Here is a 16,203-nt window from a genome sequence, read left to right as displayed (position 1 = left end):
AGATGAAAGTCTCATTCTGAGTAAGAGAGCTGGAATATCAGATACTGAGGTGGTAGAGCCTGGCCTCACAGTGGTTCACCAGCAAATGCCTGTGGGCTTTGACTACACTTGTGGTGTCTCAAAGGTTACAGGCTCAATCTACTATTCATGCTTCATTAGTCATTCTGTAGTATCTGGTACAAGGGACAATCATCTCGTGGCTCTGAGGGACAAAGTGGGAGAAGGGAAAACATACAAGTTACATCCAGAGAAATAGCGAGCAAAAGTAACAGACTGAATCAGTGACAGATACAGAGACTGTGAAAGACACAGATGGAGATAAGAAGGGGAGAGAGAGAGAAAGAGAGAGAAAGAGAGAGAATGAACTAGGTAGTAAAAGTGAAAGGCTGGCACAGTGAGCACAGTCTTTGGACTCTTGTATACTGCAAAAATGATAGCCAGCAAAATAAATGTAAAGAAGTGATGTGGTCTGAATGTTTACATACCCTCAAAATTCATTAAGTTGAAATTCTAACCCTCAAAGGTGATATTATTAGGAGGTAGGCCTTTGGGAGATCCTTAAGTTATGAGAATGGAGCCCTCATGAATTCGATTAGTGGCCTTATATAAGAGATTCCAAAGAAATCCTTAGTTGCATCCACCATGTGAAGACACAGAAAGAAAAGACATCTCTGAACCAGGAAATGGGCTCTTGCTAGCCATTACACCAAATCTGCTGGTACCATGATCTTGGACTGCCCAGCCTCTCGTACTGTGAACAATAAATTTCTGTTTTTTTATAAATCACCCAGTCTGTGGTATTTTGTTAGAGCAGCCTACATGGACTCAGACAATTGGTTCATAAGATTTAACAACAAAGTCTTTTTTATCATGTATGCTTATTTAACTAGATTTCCGAATCATCTTTCTCACGTAAACATCCTCATAATTCATCAGTTCTGACTTTTAGTTTTGATTCCACTAAAGTGGGTCTATAACTTAATGATACATTCAAAGCAATTCATAAAATAAATCCTAGATGTTTACTGTTAAACTTATCTGATCCGTTAGAATTGTTTCGCTTACTCTTAATTCACAATATATATATTTTAATAGCACTCCTTCCAAAGTTTTCCAAAACATTTAACTTAGTTTTCACAGAAACAAAAATATCTCTTATTATGTTTGTATTTGGTTGATTTTACCATATTTTATTAGGCATATAACAAAAAAATAAATGGAATTTGCACAAATAGGTTTGTGTACAAGTGCACCTAAGTGATGAGAACAGTTATGTGCAGCATCCTAGGGAGCAGCCTATTGGCTACAGGAACTCAAGGTGTGGAGGGAATCTGTCAATGTTTTTCTGAGGGACTGGACAGTGTCTTAATCCAGTGAGTCAGTTACATGGAGGTCAGATAAAAGCACTTTACGCACGGGGCGTGGCTGGGACCAGAGCCCTGGTTGGGGACTCTTCTCAACATCACATCACATTTTTGTCACAGTTATAGAAGAGCTTCCAGGTGCTCATTTGGTCATCATTTTCTCTTCTGATTTTTCACCTAACCTTTTAATTACCCGTGTTTAAAGTAGTAAGCAGATTTCTGAGTTGGAGGGAGTTTTGAAATTAGTCACTGAATGCTCTGTTTTCCAGTCCTGGGTTACATGTTTGAGAAATGTTTTTTTAAAGTATGTATTTATTTATTTTTAGAGAGAGGGGAAGGGAGGGAGAGAGGGAGAGAAACATCGATGTGCAAGAGAAATATTGATTGGCTCCCTCTTGCATGCCCCCATTTGGGGACCTGGCCCACAATTCAGGTATGTGCCTGGCTGGGTATCAAACTGGTGACCTTTCCATTTGAGGGATGATGTCCAGCCCACTGAGCTCCACCAGTCAGGGTGAGAAATATTTTTAATAATTAAAAAAAAAAAAAGATAAAATAAAAACCTGTACCTAAAACCTAGAGAAAGCATCATTCACAGAAGTTTCAAGCAATGACTACTGTTGCGTGTGATGTAGGTAGGGCCAGATTGAAGGAGGGCAGGAAGTCTGACCCCTGCATTTTCCCCTGAGGGAGTGACCTGGTGGCTTGGCAAGAGTACTGAGGAAACTTCTGCTGTCTCTTAACTCAGAACGGGATGGCTTACTGTGAGGGGCCGCTCATGGCAGTTGGGGAGCGCTGACACGCAGTCACACTAACTGCGGTAGATCATCCGCATACGAATAAGATGTAGTACAAGGTGCTTGCACACAGAAAGCTGGCAGGTGCCAGGGCTTCTTTGGTTTAAAGCTAACAGACAGGGTGGCTTGAAATATTGATCAATTCAAAAGAAACCCTGTTTGGACTGACGGCTGCTCAGCACCTTCCAGCAAACAAGGATGTGCAGAGACACCTCCTCTCACTGGGAGTTCTTTCAGCCTCGGCCCTCACCTAAGCTGGCCACGCATCTCTGAACAAGTCATACAAGTTTCTGTCTACAAGACCTACACCTTATAGTCGGAAAGGAAATTTCTAACCGTGATAGGTGGACAGCGAGACGATCCAAAGGGAATATCTTTGACTATCCTTTCTTTGGGTAAAATCTGGTTTTGAAAGGCCTTTTACTATTCAAGAATGAGAATCTAGAAAACAATAAAAGAAAACATCTTTTCAAAGTGATGTACAGCATGAAAAAGAACATAGCTCTGGATGGGTAGAGAAAAAGCAGAAACCAAAGTAAATGTTTTTCTCTTTCTGCTTTGAGTTCTTAATAAAATTCAGTGTAATAAGACACAAGATTGAGAAACTAATGAAGCTGACTGAGAGAAAGGCAAAATACGGAAGGGAACTGGAGAAGATAAAAATGCTGAAAATGCCATGGCAAAATCTAAGTTATACTAGAAGTCTTAACAAACAAAATAAGCACTGTAGAAAATTTAATCAGTGATGTAGAGGAAAATTTTGAGAATCTCTCCTAAAACTTGCAGCAATAAAAATTAAAAACAGACTCTAAGTTGATAGATGTGGAGAGCAGAGAATAGAAGTTGAATGTACAGATATTTTGGGTTTCCAAAATAGGAACCAGAAAAAATGGGTCTGAAGCAATAAAAAAGAAATAGCATTTGAAAAATAACTCTTGATTTTCAGATTGAAAAGAACTCTAGTAAAAATTAATTTAAAAAGTGATTAACAGATTTGTTCTATTGAAAATTTGATTTTAAGGACAAGGAAAACATCCTACATGTATCCATGTAGAAAACAAATAAAATCAAATTCCCTAACATGGATTAGCCTGACTACATCCTTCTCTACCACAAAAGTAAACTTTAGCTAGTAATGGAGCAGTGACTGTAATATTATGAAGCACAGCATGAGTCAGAAATTCTATATCCAGCCAAGTCGTTATTCCTTGTAGGTGCAACAGAAATGTGCAACACAAATACATTCTTAGAGATTCATTTTCTATGAAGCCCAATGGTCTCTTTTTTAAAAAATTTGTCTACTGTCTAAAATGTCTTCACATATTTTAACTTGTCATTATAATTTTGCATTGTAAGTTAGAATAGTTGCAAATGATATAAAAAGTAAATATAGACTTTTTAAAAAGTTAGCTTTACTGAATTATAATCTACATAGAGTAATTGACTATTCTAACTTCTTAATGATTGTAAAACAACATAAAAAACTTCCCTATTATACTTCTCTGCAGTCAAATAGATATACATAAATACACATTTATTTATTTGTTTCTTTGAAATATGGCTTTAAACCAAATCTTAAATGATTTAGTCTGAAATAACTTATAATTATTATTAGCATATGATCCAAAAACATAAATATATTAAAACATTTGAAAAAATATTAAGTGCAAAAAGTAGTTTTATTGGAAGAGTATCTTAATCAGCTGGACAGAAGGTGTGAGTTTTTAGTTTCTTGCTTAAATGAGCTCCCCTGATACCAGATATTTTAAGTTACCCATGCCCAGGAGTTTTGCATTGCAGAGAAATGCACCTTAGGGAGATAACTAGATATTGGAAAGTATTATGAAAGATGAGTGTAAAGGCTGGGGGAAGGAAGGAGAACTTGTCTTAAACCTCACTGAGAGGTAAGTTCTCAAGCAGACAACTTATAAAAAAAAGTTCACGTGGAATTTGAAGGTTTGAAAAGTGATTATGTTAAAACTGCCTGTAGCCACAGAGTCCTTGAAACATCTTAATGTTCCCCATAGTACCCGTAACCAACTCTGAAGACCTGTGCTCTAGCCCACCAGTCGTCGGCAGCCGTCCGTCTCGAGAGACGATGGTGTAGCTTCTTAAGAGTCTATCTGCACCACCGAGAATGGCTGTGCAGTCCGACTCGGGAGTGACACGGTATCTGTCTCCTCCCGTGTTGAATTGACATCTTGTGATGACGCTGGAGTGTCCTCTCCAGTGAAGCTGAAGCTACAGAGCCTGGGCGGGGTGATATGGAGGGTCTGCTGTTGCCCATGCAGCAGACCCCCCCTCTCTTCGCAGCTGAAGGGTCCAAGGGAAAGACGGAGTCAATACAGCTTGGCTTCAGGTGCGCCGCAGGAGTTGCCGGTGTTGACTACAACGTCAAACCGCCTTAGGGACTCCGGCTCCGGATTTTCTGTCGGGGTTTACTCCCTTAGCCTTTCCCCTGAAGAGGTATGCCGCAAGGCAGCGGAGGTTTTTTGGAATCAGAGTTTTCCTTCTCTGATGTACCCTGACTGGAAGATCGAACCAGCGACACTTAGCTCGCAGGCCGACGCTCAATCCACTGAGCCAAACCAGCCAGGGTCTAGCCCACCAGTAGATTACTAGAAACAAAGTACTTACGAATGGAAAGTACATTCGGTAAAAGGATTAAATTTAAGTTCAGAATCAGGTTTATGATTTGGTTATAAAATGAAACTCATATATCATTAGCCTTGATAAATTCAGACACATATTGTAAAAATGAGATAGTTATTAACTAAATATAAAACAGAACTCTTAACTAAAGCCTACAGTATGAAGAGAGAAAGATAGAAAAGATAAAGATGTGGAATTTTAGAAAACTTAAGGTTGATTTTTACTTGTAGACATTAAGTGCCCCCCCTCCCATATAGTCCCTGTGGTTTTATGTGAATAAATTATAAAAATAAAATTAAATTAAAAATTAAAAATGTGAAATTTTTATTTTTACAAAGAATAAACATGGATTTATTGTCAATGTTGAAACTGGAGAAATGTACACTTGTTATGTTTTATATTAAGGTAACCATTATTATTCTGTTTTAAAACAATAGAGGAACTCAGTTCAAATACTAAAATATGAAACTGAACAAAGCACAAGAAAACCCTCCAAAACATTAAAAAATATAATAGAAGTATATCAATTATTACAACAAGTGCAAATTGGTTAAATGTTTATATTGAGCAAGAGGAAACATTTACCAAAATTGATTAAAAGTGAATAATAAAGTACACCATGAAAAATAGGCAATAAAGTACCACATGGTGACTATATTAAAAAAAAAAGAAGTAGTGGACTTGGGTCAGGTTAGGAATTTCATTTTTGGTCATTTAATGTCTGGAAAAAGAGAACAATACAGTGAGATATAAACTATTATTTTGATAGTCACAATAAAATTTTTACTATTTTGAGGAAAATATAAATTACCAGAATTCAAAAAGTAGTAGAAAACCTGAAAAAAATTAACTGAAGATAATTTTTAATAAGTATGAAAGTTTTAGCTTCAATAAAAAATATCCACTGGGTCAATATAACTTTTCTGATAGTTTTTTTAATTGTCAAACAAATATCCCAATGGATCATTCAAGAATGTAGAAAAACTGACACATTTCTAAATTGATTTAATTAAATAATCATAGTTTCAAAGTCAAAAGGTTGGATAAAATAAAGACATAAGGAAGGAAGGAGGTAGAATGAATACTGTTGAACTTATTCTGGTCAAGCAGATTTTGAAGCCCTTTAATTATAAGGCAGAAAGAAAGAAAGAAAGCTGGTAGAGAGGTTGAAAAGATGAAAAAAGAGGAGGAAGAAAGGAAATATCAGGTCATATCTAATCAAAGTCACTTGTAATCTAAAAATAAAATTGTTAAAATAAAATAACCACCAATCAAATCCAGCAACATACTATTTTAAGATATGTATCAGGACTAAGAAAAATCTATTATAAAAATACAAGGATGGTTCAATAGCCATTTTTGACTTTTAAACTCCGTTTACTAGGAATAGGAGATTTTATCCTTGAAATGACAGACATTCAAACAAATAACATGGAAAACTCTGAAAAAACAGAAGTATGTATACTCAAAATGAAGAGAAGAGTCCCCATTATTTTTACTATTTTAAAATATTTTTATGTAAACTCCAGCCACTCAATGCAAAATTAAAAATAATACACAGTGTAATAATAAAAAAAATAAAGAATATACACTTTCCATTTTTATATTAAATACATTTATCTTCCTGGTAATTACTTAGTAATCTGTTTAAGCTAGTTATATTCAGTAATGTTAATGGTTTAAAAATGTGTAAAAATCAGTACTCTTTCTACATATCAGCAAAAAAGAGTAAATAATGGTTGTGATAATGAAAAAGATCTAAATCCTCAAAGCAACAGAATACCAACAAAACTTAGGAAACAAACAGAAATACGTTTACCAAGAAATGTATAAAGCTTTCATTAAGAAAAATAATATGGACTTCTATTTCTAGCAAGATGGTAAACCAAGATACTTGAAACCCCTTATGCTACAAACACTTGGAAATGCTGGATTAAAAGTAAGGGGGAAAATGTAAATTCTTAGCTAAATTCTCAAGAAAGAAAAATCCCCAGAAGGCAGACAAGGTAAAGAAACTGAAAATCAGAGAGATAAGCAAACGAACTGATGTTAAGTGAATTAATTCAGGGTTATAGATTCTACAGCCCAGGGGGTGGCTTTTAACACACTGGCAGCCCCAGGCAGTGAGGATTGATAAGGTGAAGTAGAGAGAGTGAGAATCCTGCAGGAAGCAGCAATCCTTGCAGGATTTCTCCCTTAGTACAAGGGGTGGACTAGAAAAAAATGATATTGCTAACAAAGGGACACACTTTGAAAGGACAAAGATAGCTGTCTTTGAGTCCTCAGAGAAAAAAACTCTCCTGGGAAATCTGAATACTGATTTTGTAACTTCTGTGGTCTTGGGGTTAAAATGCACACTGCTCACAAGCCCTGTAACTGTGGCATTGATAAATTATTTCCCAGCTAAGATATTTTTGGGATCCCTGGCAAAAGTAAATTTGAGGACTCTGAAATAGCACTTCCATACCTCGGACCACTGGTGTAATTTCAAAGCCATTGAAGATGAGCTGAAAATTCAAACTAACACACACACACACACACACAGACACACACACGCACACACACACGCACATAAATGGTTCACTGTGAGTTATAGTCAGCAGCCAACAGGAATATTAGAATCCCAAGAAGTTAAAATAAAACAATCTGAAGAAAGACTATAAAAAGTATGCTTAAAATGCATAGAAATGTGTTAGACTAAAAAAACAAGATATTAAGAAAAAAACAGGCAGTTTCTTTTAGAGTATCCACTATAACTTAAAGGCATGAAGATGTGTAATTCTAGACATCAAAAACTCCATTGACAATGAAAAAAGCAGGTGAGATACTCCTGGAAAGAGAATGAGTGTGCTGGATGATTAATCTGGGTAAGATATTAAAAGAGGAAAAAATGGGAAATAAAAATGAATATTTAAGAGGTAAAATTAAAAAAAAACAAAAAAAACACAGCAGGCAACTAATAGGTGTTCTAGAAAGAGAGAGCAAAGAGAATGTGAATGGCTAAGTCCAGAGAGATAATGGCAAAATTTACCAAAACTGATGGAAGGCATAAAACCTTGGGTTTAAAATAAGTTCTGATCAAAATAAGTAGAAATAAATCACCCTAGCCAAATGCTAATAAAACTGTGGATCAGCAAAATCAAGAAGATCTTAGAAGTAATTAGGAAGAAAGACTGGGGAAACAAATAAATATATGATAATTTGAACATCAAACCTTTCGACTGAAAAAATAGATTCCAGAACATAGTGAAATATACTATTTTCAAAATATTGAGGAAAATTATGCAACAACATAGAATTCTATGCATATCTAAATTACCATTCAAAAGTAAAGTGAGAGCAATGTAAAAATATCCTCAGGAAAAATAAAAACAGATTTTGACATTCATAGACACTCAGAAAGAACTTCAGGAAGAGGAATTACATGTAGAAGAAATAAGCAGGGTGCAGAAAGCAATAATTTTTTAAAATATAATTTTTATTTTAAAAATTAGAATTTATTAAGGAGGTGAGTAAGACTGAATAAATGAAGAATTATGTTAGAGTTTTAAATGGGAAGAATTTCTGTGAAAGTGTCACCATTCTCAAGTCAGTGCTTAATTACATTCTAATTTAGCTAGGTTTAGCCTTATTTAAAAATGTGAATGTGTTTTTCTTTTATAGGCTCATGTACATGATTGTTTTTCTCTAGTATACCTGAGGCATTTTTCTAGTTTTCAGGAAGATGAAATGGTATGGTTAGTATTCTTACAACAGTAGACATTCAAATAGTTAATATTTGGCTACAAGAAAATAGAAGTACAGAAATTATAAAGACAGAAAAAAGATTTCTTACTTCTTATATCTAGTCCTTTAATATATGAAAAAGTGGGCCTGGTGGACTAGATCACAGTTTATCTGGGACAGATCTTGACCTGACAGAAAAAGAGGAAAGATTTCCTTCTTCCATCCTGAAAGTTTTGCGGGAATAAAGAAGGAAGAGGAAAAGTATTTAAGTTTCTTATTTCCCTACCCAGCCCCTGCAATACCCAACCTCAGAGTGGGAAAAGGGGCCATAGGAACACCCAGATTTGTTCCTGAGGACATCAGCGACAAATGTCACTTTTCCCTAGGCATCCTTGGAAGGTGCACCTTCTTAGAGGCTTTCAGAAAAGCCCTCCAAGTGACACTGTCCTCCATAGTGTGGGATGATCGTGTGGTGGAATTAGTGGGAGATAGGAGACTGGGAAGCATGGATAGTTCCTGGTGCCCTGTGCTTTGCTTGCGGAATGCAGGAGGCTCGCATTTCTCACAGGCCATACATGGGAAGCGGGCAGAGCTTCAGAATCATATGCAGAGGCTCAGAGGGGCTGAGAATCCCCATGGATCGGTGCCCTGAGGTGCCTTGGCCAGCGGGAATGAAAAAGACTAGAATAATTTTAACCTCTTTTTTTTTTTTGCAGTAGTCAGTTTTCCTATTTCATTTTGTTTTTATTTATTTGCACATTCTACTTTTATTTTTCGATCGGTATTTTAGCATTCTGACAAACCCCCCTTGTTTTCCTATCTACTTCATCATTTTCATCGAACGGAACTTATTCTAAGATTAGATCTGTTACTTCCACAATAACTCAGTCCCCAAGTCTAAATTTCCTGATAACCCTCTACCTCCTTTGCTGAGGTGACTAGGAAGTACAACTTTGGAATTGATATTTCAGACCCTCTTCTAGCCCACCCAACCCATCTGGCTCATGATGAGCCACTCTTCTTTCTCTTAACTGGATCTAAGTCCGTCTCCCCAGCTGGAAGCCTTTCACAGAGAGAACTGTTCCTCTGGCTCTTTTTTCTATCCCCCTTCACCCCCATTTTTCTCACCCTCCATTGGCTGCTTATCACCTCTTGCTAGTTAAACCTTCTAGACAGCTTCTCTTAGTAGATGATTTAATCAAGGGGTTGCTTCAGGGAGGATCGTAGCCAGGTCTGAAGAGCTTGGAAGGGTGGCAGGACCTCATTTGCAAGTTCATCATTTTCCCTTAGAAACAGCCACTCCTGCTCTAGCACTTGGCCTGTTTGGTTTGCTAAAAGTTCTACTCAGGGTTCACTTTACACTTTTGTCTGAACACCACTGAGAGCAGGGGCCAGCTTTTCAAAGTCACATTAGGTTTTCTCCTCTATGAGTTATGCTACTGATATTTTTAACATTGTCTGAGCAGTGCTGAAGGCATAGCTTTCTTAGCCAGTTCAGAGTCAGATGTGGACATGGCATCAGAAGATTTAGATTTAAATCTAAGCCTACCTCAAACAAGTGACTTAGTTTCCTGAAACTTAATTTCTGTATCTGAAAGGAGAGACACATGTACTTTCCTTATAGCATTGCCACTGAATTAAAGAGGCGGTATCTATGATAGCATCGTTGTTAGCACACAGTAAGTACTCAGTAGGGGTTTGCTGAGTCTTGTCTAGTGGAAGTGCTAAGTATTATTTTGGGATCTGTCTTGCATGTCTGTCTCCTCGAGGTTTAGGAACTCTGTGTAATTCAATTACTATTCAGTGAGTGTTTAATACTGAATCCCAGGCACTGCACACAGCATGGAATAAGGGAGAGCAGTAAGACCTCACCTCTGGTCCTGAATTCACAGTCCAGTGAGAGAGGGACAGGGGGTTTTAGGGCCTGACAGAGGGCACCCTGAATTTGACTTGACAGTTTTTTTTTTTTTAATGTATATTTTATTGATTATATTGTTACAATAGTTCCAATTTTTTCCCCTTTGCTCCCCTCCGCCCAGCACCCCCCTTCCCCAACAATCCCCTCCCCAAGTCCATGCCCATGGCTCACCCTTCATATATTCTTCTTCTTTTTTTTTAAATAATTAATTAATTAGTTAAATATTTTAACAATAAAAAATAACAATTCCTCCCTCTCAGACTTAAGACCCTTTACAATCTTATAAAGGACAATGGACGAAGGTCTCGAGCTCCTCTAGCTGCTTCAAGCTGGACATGGTCGTTGTCCTACCTACCCTTGGGTCAAGAAATCCCTAGTAAGAGTGGGGGTGTGGAGGGGAGGGTGGCCTTCCTACAAGGGGAAGGATCGTGCAGACTCCAGGTTGGTTGGCTGTCTCTGGACAACGGCATGCTTGGTTTAACAGGCTGGCATCCTTGTTGTATTCTGGGGCAACAGGGTTAAAGGACATCATTCAATCCATAACCACTAGATGACAAAAGACAGGTATTAATTTTTCAATGTCCCACATTAGGGAAAAGAAGGGCTTCTTTGGAGGAAGGTATGCCAGGTACATCTCACCTGTCCAAAACCCTTTTGCCCATTATACTTAGTATGGACTGAGGGAAATATTTTAGGTTTCCCCCCTCTCAGGCCTCTGGGCTCTTTCTGTCCAAGCCATTAGGATAGAAAACAGAAACCAGTTTTAAAGTGAAGCCCACAGACCACCCCGTTCTTCACCAACCCAGCCACTTAGTTCAGCCAAACCATTGAGTCTCAGGAGGCAGCAATGCAGACAGGATTAAGTGAGGCCTATACGTACAGACAATCACTCAGGTAATGAGATCGTAGGCTTACGCCCTTTGAAAACAGAAAACACATGTTAATTTATGTAACATAACCCACACACAAGTTTATAGATCTGTAGGACTGTCTATCGGAAAGACATCCAGTTGCAAGGCATTTGACATTCTTCTTGCCTGTAAATTAAACATCTTTGATAATGCCACAGACATAGTTTAACTTTCAAATGAAAACAAATTTTAAATGAAAAGAAACTTTAAAGACGTTTAGCTGCACTACTTTATAGTCTACCACTGGGCATTGTGATCTTCCTTGAATCTTGATTTTTCTCCCTAAGATTACCCTCCTTGTCATTAACGGGACTGCATTAAGTTCATTTTTAACTTATCCTGTTCATTTGCATAAACACAACAAGAGCAGAAAATGATCACTTATGATCTTTAGTTCTGCTTTGCTGGAACTTACGTAAGGAACATTTATGCCGACCGTCAGTCTGCCCTTCAGGGCACAGAAGCTGAGCCACATACCTGGCATTCAGCCTTGCCTGTAAACACCTGTCTTTTCCAGGTCCTCCTGGTTTTCCATTGTGCCTTAAGGTCCCTTCTAGCCATCTTTCAGAAAAACAACCTTCGTTCCTTCCCTGGAAAGATTGCTATGGACCGCTCACCCATCCAAGGTACCAGGCCTTTTATCTCGTGGACTTTTATTACCTTTGAAAGTCAGTCCCAGTTGCTCAGGGCTTTTTGGTAACAACCAAAGCCCAAGCATGTCTCCTTTAGGCATGACATTCCAGTCAAAGTCTTAGTAAAAAAAAATCGTTATTAACAACTGGTCTTATTAGTTTTATGCAAAGAAACTTAGGTCATTACTTACTTCTTTAGAATGCCAAATTCTGAAGGGATCAGATAGGGAGAAAATATATACAGTGTGAAGGAAAAACATTGTCCTTCTAATATTCACTGAACTTGCATTTCTATTCTTTATATTTTTATTTTTCCCCCCACTAAAAATTTTTCTGTTTGTTTTTCCATTACAGTTGTCTCACTTTTTTCCCCCTCTTGCTTCTCTGCACCCTGTCCCTCCCTTCTCCCACATTCAGTCCCCACCCAGTTGTCCATGTCCATGGGTCATTTATACATGCTCTTTGACTAGACCCTTCCCCTTCTTACCACTTCTCTCCCTCCCATCTCCCCCTTTGTTACTGTTAGTTTATTCCTCATTTACATACCTCTGGTTCAATTTTGCTCATTTGTTTGTGTTGTTCATTAGTTTCCTGTAACAGGTGATAGCATAAGGTAATTTTCTTTTGTTGCCTGGCTAATTTCGCTAAGCATAATTCTCTCTAGTTCCAATCATGTTGTTGCAAATGGTAGAAGTTCCTTCTTTCTTTCAGTACTTATTCATTGTCATTTTCCTCCTTTGTACTCGTGTTCCTCTCTGTCTCTCTCTGTTTCTTCATCTTCTTAAAGCAGACCCTTTAGCATCTCTTGCAATACTGGTTTGGTGGAGATGTATTCTTTTAACCTTCTTTTGTCTTGGAAACTCCTTATTTCACCTTCCATTTTGAATGAGAGCCTTGCTGGGTAGAGTATTCTTGGTTGTAGGCCTTTGTTTTTCATTACTTGGAATATATTTTGCCATTCCCTTCTGGCTTGTAGTGTTTCTGCTGAGAAATCTGATGATAGCCTTATTGGAGCTCCCTTGTATGTTATTAGTTGTTTCTCTCTTGCTGCTTTTAGGATTCTCTCTTTGTCTTTGAATGTTGGCATTTTAATTATGATGTGTCTTGAAGTGGGCCTGTTGGGGTTCATCTTCATTGGGACCCTCTGTGCTTCCTGGACTTGCATGATTCTTTCTCTCCTCATGTTAGGGAAGTTTTCTGTCATTAGTTTTTCAAAGAGGTTTTCTATCCCTTGCTCTTCTTCTCCTTCTGGAATTCCTATGATATGGATATTATTACGTTTCATGTTGTCCTGCAGCTGTCTTAGAGCCTCTTCAGTCTTGTTCAGCCTTTTTTCATTTTGTTGCACTGTCTGTGAGTTTTTGTCTACGTTGTCCTTCAGCTCGCTGATCCGATTTTCTGCTTCCTCTAGCCTGCTTTTAATTCCTTCTACTGTGTTCTTCAATTCAGAGATCGTATTCTTCATTTCCTCCTGGCTCTTATTGATAGCTTCCATGTCCTTTTTGATGCTGGTATAATTCTCAGTAAGTTCCTTATAGTTCTTCTGGAGTTCTTTGTAGTTTCCGCTGAGCTCATTGAGCTTCTCCATAATATATGCTTTCAATTCCATATCTGATAGTTGGCTCCCCTCTATTTCATTTAGCACTCTTTCTGGGGACTCTACCTTTCCTTTCGATGGGGTGTTGTTTCTCTGTCTCCCCATTTTTGTGACTCCTATTGTTTGTTGGTGCTTCTTAGAATGATCTGCACTTCCTGGATCTGCCCCTGGTGGCGTCAGATCCTGTACCAGTCTGGGCCTAGGCAGCCTGTTGGAGACTTCCAGGGATCTACTGCCTTTGTCTGGCTTCTTAGTTGTTAATCTATTCAATCTGTGATTAGCTGTGTCAGGCTTAAGGACCGTGGGTGTGGCAGCTTAATTCCTGTAGGCAGGGCCTTTGCTTCCCCTCAGGCTGACGCCACTTGGCTGGGAATGGTCTGCCTGCAGTGTGGGGATGAGTCAGCCCTGGGACCCGGCCGGCTGCTTCCCCAGCTCTCCCCTCAAAGCCACCACACCAAACTCTCCCCAAGCATCTCTAGTCCTCTCTGCCTTTCCTCCGCTTGAGCCCAGGGTAAGTGGGGGCCAAAATATTTTTGTATGTGATCCGCTTAAGAGCTCTTTTTCTCCAGCTGTTTCTCTCCAGCTAGCAAGAAACCCTGTGGCTTTTCGCTTTTCTCAGCTGGATACTATTTTACTTTCCACTCTGTTGCTGTAGGCTGGGAAGTTCAGCTGGGGGTTTAGACCCTGCCCTTCTCAGGGGGAACCCCCGGCTGCTGAGCTGTTTCTCAGTCCCTTCAGCTGCCACCCGTGTGAGCCCAGCCAGCCCTTCCGCGTCTCCGCACTCCCTACCGGTCACGTTGTGATGTAGCGGCCTTTTCTGTCTCTCCGTGGTTATAAGACTTCTCTCCAGCTGGTGTTCGGTTGGTTATTCCAGATGATTTCTCCAAAATTACATTTTAAATCCAGACTAGTTCCGGGAGGAAGTTAGTGTAGCTTCCACTTACTCCTCCGCCATCTTGTTTCTCCCGACTTGACAGTTTTAATATGTGCCGACTTGGCTAGGCTGAAGTTTATTCCTCAGATTTTGTTTTCCTTTATGTTTCCAGTTAGGGTGGGCCACAGAGAAATTCTTATGAGGAAGCAGCCATTCTGTAGCTCATCCCCGTTGTCACTTACCCGCTCACTTACCTCCTGGGTGTGAGGCAGCAGGCAGAATGGCCACAGCTCCAGCTTCCCTTGATCCAACTGCAGCTTCTGCGACTGCTGGGCCAGGTGCGTGGGTTTAGCTCCATGACTAAGGGCTCTGACGCCTGCAGGACACCCATACGGGCAAGGTGAGAGGGTTGCGGGCCACGGGCTTTGGTCTGCTCTCATGGGCTCCAGCTCATGTCTGTGGGTTCTGGTTTGTTCTTGCTCTTTCCCACTTTGCAGTCGTCTCCCCTTTCTGACGGCCTGCCCCATAGTGTTCAAGCTCCAGCATCAGACGTGAGGAGGACAGACTCTCAGAGAGCCGAGCCAGCTCCCGCAAGGTGCTGCTTCTCTGATTGAACACTAACTTATACATCAGGCCAGAGTTTGGGACAGGGCCCAAGGAGAGGGGTTGTTAGAGGGGCCATTTTCTTCTCGAAGGGCTGGCATTCAGGCTCAGTGGGAATTTTGGGAAGAGGAAGATTTTAATCATGATCCACTTCATATTTTACAATCTTGATTTTAGTTATAGAATGCTTTATTTCAGTTGTAAATGCTTTCATTAAGTGAAATCTAATGCAGATGCTCCATATAAAAACAGATTGTGGGGTGTTTAAATTTGTGTCTCTGAAAATATGTTTTTCCTAACCCTCAGAATCTGTGAATGTGACCTTATTTGGAAATTGATTCTTTGCAGATGTAATAAATTTGTGATAAAGTCATGCTGGAGTAGGGTGGGCCTCCATCCAATGAATGCTGTTTTATCAGAGAAAGGAGAGGGAGATGGGATTCAGAGTCATAGAAACACAGGGAAGGAGGCCATGTAAAGACAGAGGCAGAGACTGGAGCGATTGTCTACAAGCCAAGGAATTCCAAGGGTTGTCGGCAACCACAAGAAGCAAAGAGAGGCATGGGAGAGATTCTTCCTCAGAACCTCCAGAAGGAGCCTATATAGTCAACACCCTCATTTCAAGACTTCTGGAGTCCAGAGATGGAAGATAATATATTTCTGTTGTTTCTAAGCCATCTAGAATGTGGTATGTTGTTGCAGCAGCCTTAGGAAATAGATATGTATGTCAGAACTGAGCTGAATTGGGGAGAGCACCACCACTTGCTCTCATCTATCCCGCCAAACCCAGGCAGCTCCTGAGATGCTTATGTGGAACTGCAGCTCCTCAGGAAAAGCTTGAAAATCTTTGATTTAAAGTTCTCAGGTTCAACAGTCCCCAAGGGCTGCCCTTGGGCTCACCAACAGAACTACTCCCTGGGGAACCTTGTGGCCCCAACCCTCCAATATCTGCAACACCCTGCAAGGTGAGCCTTTGGCTATTTCTGTGAGGTGCAGTGGTGTCTCTGGCAGCCATGTGTCTAGGGCAGGCCAGAGATTCCCAGAGTTAATCAACCCTCCAAGGACCCCAGCCCGGCCGCTCCGCAGGCCTGGCGAGTACCCCAAAGGCATGATTATCTCATGGTTCTTG

Source organism: Furipterus horrens, unplaced genomic scaffold, assembly GCF_987537825.1.
Source record: "Furipterus horrens unplaced genomic scaffold, mFurHor1.1.pri manual_scaffold_2, whole genome shotgun sequence".
Taxonomy (NCBI): Eukaryota; Metazoa; Chordata; class Mammalia; order Chiroptera; family Furipteridae; genus Furipterus; species Furipterus horrens.
Note: the sequence above shows the minus strand (reverse complement) of the source record.